This window comes from Nematolebias whitei, chromosome 6 (genome assembly GCF_014905685.2).
Source record: "Nematolebias whitei isolate Nwh7 chromosome 6, NemWhi1, whole genome shotgun sequence".
NCBI lineage: Eukaryota > Metazoa > Chordata > Actinopteri > Cyprinodontiformes > Rivulidae > Nematolebias > Nematolebias whitei.
In genome coordinates this window covers 12,289,504-12,293,979 of record NC_056503.1, presented here as the reverse complement: position 1 = coordinate 12,293,979, position 4,476 = coordinate 12,289,504, and the positions used below count along the sequence as shown (strand labels likewise).

General features: G+C 37.5%; 1 long non-coding RNA gene across 1 annotated transcript in view; it reads right to left on the bottom strand.

Moving 5' to 3' along the window:
- Nucleotides 1-614, bottom strand: part of LOC119410517 — a 2,779-nt gene extending 2,165 nt beyond the window's left edge. The window contains exons 1-2 of the long non-coding RNA XR_005186847.1: nt 540-614; nt 366-407 (exon numbers count right to left, since the gene is read on the bottom strand). This is a non-coding gene — a long non-coding RNA (uncharacterized LOC119410517). The remainder of the gene's footprint in view (nt 1-365; nt 408-539) is intronic.
- Nucleotides 615-4,476: the final 3,862 nt, after the last annotated feature.

Genomic DNA, 4,476 nt, shown 5'->3' with positions numbered 1-4,476 from the left:
CCATCCATCCATCCATCCATCCATCCATCCATCCATCCATCTTTAGCTTTTGGCTACTGTTTTGCTGATGTTAGCGACAGTTTTTGCTGATTTGGTTTTTACCTACCATTTAGCTACATTTAGCTTTTAGCTAATGTTTAACTAGTTATACCTTTTACAGTTTTGAAACTTTTAGCTTTAAGCTACTTTTCACCCGCAGTTTTTTCAATTTTTATTTTAGCTGTTAGATGTGTAGTCAAGTGTAGCCAACATTTAGATACTGTAAATAACATTAAATCAAGACGATGACATGAAACTGTATTTATTAAGCTTTTCTAGCTTCAAATAATGAATTTTTAAAAGTGCTGTTTTTTGTCTGTGCTCACCGGAAAGCTGATCTCCTCCTCCAGGACTTTATCTCCAACCACCTAAATGTGACGAAGGCCAAAAATCACAAGTTTTTAAAATGTTAACAATCACGCTCTGGTGTGTCATTGCTGAAATGGTTAGCAGACTACATGTTAGTGTGTGTGTGTGTGTGTGTGTGTGTGTGTGTGTACCTGGCAAAACAGCTGGTGGTTGTCCTCCGACACCAGCAGCAAACAACAACACTGTGACTTTGTCTGCTGCTGCAGCTGCAGAGGAACACAAAGCCAACAGTCCAGCCTTAGTTTACAATAACAAAGTTTTACTTCATCACGTTCAGTCAGGTCGTTTCATCAGCGGCTGTTTGAAATGCAGCCGAGGAGCGCCGACCCGATCAGAAACCAGTCAGCGGTGAAAATAACTGGAGCTCACGAGAGAGCTCGATTATGGTTCCACTGCTTTGTCGCGCCACTGAAGTGTAGTTTAGGCTGATAAATATTTTATATCATTACCAAAAAAATAATGATAAAAACAACACAATCCAATAAGGAACTGCGTTTTGGGGCAATATTCAAAGCAAAATTAGGAAGGGTGAACAGAATTAGGTGGGGTGTTTTAAAGAAAGCAACAATTTGATATGAAGTTTCATTAACTATTGACACTTAGCAGCGTTATACTTATACACATACTAAAGGGACAGTTCAGATCTTTTGAAGTGGGACTCGGTGACAACATTATGAGTGACTAATATCGTACTTGTTGCAGACAACTCCTTAAATGACTTCAGTTTGAAGAAATAAATTTGAATTCTGGCTAAATTAATAAGCTAAGTCTGAGTGAGGGTCCAGACTAGGGATGCACAATATTATTGGCATGGTAACGGCGGATATTAGTGATAAAGTTAAATATCAGACATCGGCCATTCCATCAAAATAACTCACCGATATAAAAGGCACTGTTTTTTTATATACAGTATATTATATTTTTATATAGTGTTACATGATTTTCCGTCCCCTTTTTTGCATCTGCATTTGGTAGCAAGACAAAGATGCAGAATAATCTATCCAGTGTAAGTAGGTCTATGGGAAAAAACATCAGTATTGGTATCGGTTATGGGCCAAATAAGTTTTAATATATCGGCATATCGGATATCTGCCAAAAATCCAATATTGTACATCCCTAGTCCAGACCCAAGTGGATTACTCCTGTTGAGGGATTTGCACTTCATAATTAAACAACGGTCTCAAAGGCAGACAGTTAGAGAGAAATTATTTTTTGACATCTGCTGATTAGAAATGCTTCAACGTTGTTCCACAGTTTTGAAATCAGGATCTCTCTCCCTGAGAGTAGCAACAAGAACATTTGTATTTCCTCAGTTATTCTATGGCAGGAGAAAGACAGCTTTAAATGCTCTCACCGACATTGTCTGCACAAATAAGCCTGTTTTCATAACTATGGTGGACATTATTACTCCAAACAATGTCACATCAGTTGCTATTTTTAGCCTCTAAGCTGCAGTCATAAAACATCTTGAATCTCAAAATGTTTTATAGAAGTTAATGTTAACACTATTTCATATGTCCACGATGATTATTTTCATTAACGGCAGTGGGAGCAGCTAGTTTTAGCACACCTGCTGCAGGTAAAATACTGATTGTTAAAAATCTTACATGCAATTTTGAATAGATCTGAACTTTCCCTTTATTTAGGGGTGCATAACAAGTCAAAACGTTGTTGTCATGGCAACAGGTGATGAATATGCACAGTATCAATATGACAAATGACGGCTTGGACACCAAGAATTTACACATTTGTTTTCCGAGTGTCATGCAGTCATTCGCAATACTCTAATAATATATTTGGTCAACCTAATGGACTTAAACAGTCCTTAAAGCCTACACCTGGTTCTGATGGTGTCAGACACATTAAAATACAAACAGAATGTCGTGAGGAGGGAAGAAAACGTGGGCTGATCACTACTGACATAAATGTCACAATATTGACGACGAACATTGCAGTCACGCTTTTGAAAATCATACAGACCTACCGTTAAGAAAAATTAAACATGATCATTATAAGGAGCACACAAAAGCTCACAATTAAAGGCCGAGCATTGTTTGAAAGAACGCTGATAGTCATCCACCTCTGATGCCAGGGCTTTGAATGAAAATCACTGTATGAGAAGAAATGATGGAGATAAGGTAATTTTGTTAAACCCTTTAAATGATGTTTTGGGCAATCTCATGAAATATTGTGATATCTTGTCAGATAAGCTGGAGCTCAAAGCATGCATTAAGGATGACTCATCTATGACCACACCAAATGTTAGGTCAATATCTGCAGAAGTTGTAGCCATAGGTTACTGCCATTTACATGTGGTAGCCATCTTGAATTGGTGACTTCAAAAGTTATTTACATGATCATTTCCTGAGAGTGCCATTAAAATACTTCCAGTAGTTTGTAAGATCTATTTTAACAGACAAATGTGGCTCAATTTACCAGTTAATGCCAACGTTTTAGACAAATGTGCAGCACTCAGAGTATGTGTCAGGGATGATGCTCGGCTACCACCACACCACATTTTAGCTCAATCATATCTTTGAATTTGTCTGAATAATAGTCATTTTTATGTTTCCTAAAGTCAGCCGGATGAAACGGCCATCTTAAGTTGCGTGACTTAAAGTTGTAGATGTATGTTCATTAAAGGTTTCATAAAAGTTCCAACACAAATTGGTCATGTAATAATGAGATATTCTGCTAACACACAGATGGAGCTGACTTCAATATCAGTAGTTGATTTGAAAAAAAAATAAAAAACCAGCTCCTGCATCGTCAGTCAAAGTAAAACCTGAGGATTAATTTCAGTTACGCCAAATTTAACTCAGTATCTGTAAACTCAGTGTGTCGTAACCATTTTTGTGTTTGACAAGACCGCTGTGTTGTGGCAGCCATGTTGAATAGTGCTAACGAAAGTTGATGACATCCAAACATCACATTCAGAGTTTTTATTAAAATTTGTCAACTGGCTCATGAAATATTTTTCATTATTATGCAAAATATTATTGTGTCTAGTCCTCAGCAGCGAACGACAATGGTTTTTCACATTTCATCCATCATTTTATCCACATTAAATATAATAAACAACACAATTATGCTGCGAGTTTAAATTCAGAACTTTTTTTTTTAATCAGGCAACACGAACGTCCTGCTAAAAACTGAAGACATGCTTTAAATGTTGAGTGTTCAATTCTTACTGATGCTGCTCTACCTGCAGAGGTTGAACTGACTTTATGCTGAGAAGCATTTCCTTAATATTGATAGACTGAAACACACTCCGAGGAGTAAACATGTACAACTAGGGCTGAACAATTAACTGCATTTGCAATAATATCGGTGTATGATAAAAGAAGATTTTCTAATCGTGAAGGCTGCAATTTGACTGGTCACGTGATCTGAAGCGGAGCAAAGCAGAGCAGGGAGCAGGAGAAGTCAGTGCTTTAACTGGTTGAACAATGGCATCAGGCTCGACAGAAGCTGATACATCTGGAAGAGGGGCAGCACGTCCATTGTTTGAAATTATTTTGGATATCAAAAAGAAGACTCTGCGCAACGACATGTATTGTGCAGAACCTGCTTTGCTGCTGTTGCTACCTCTCGAGGTAACACCACAAATCTTTATCAACACTTAAAAAAACACAGCAAAGCCATTTACAATAGTTGCATGACTAGAATACCAACGACCAGTGCTTCAACTTAAAGAAAGCAAAGTAGCAGCCGACAGGGATCACTGACCGAACTGTTCGAAGGTGTTACACAGTATGAACATGATTTGAAACGGCACGTGGAAATAACTCGAGCAATAACGGAGTTCATAGTGAAAGACATGATGCCCATTAATATAGTGACCAAGCCTGGGTTTTACTATCCAGGAGCTACACAAAAAAATGCAGAAACAGAGTTGCAGCGGAGCTGAAAACTGGAGTTTTTACAACTGAAACAGATTGATTTGATTGTGTTCGTTGAAAAATACATGAGAAAAAGACATTAAAAAATAATCGCATATTAAATCGCAAGAGTGAGGTAAAAAAAAAAAAACGCAATTAGAATATTTTCCAAAATCGTTCAGCCCTA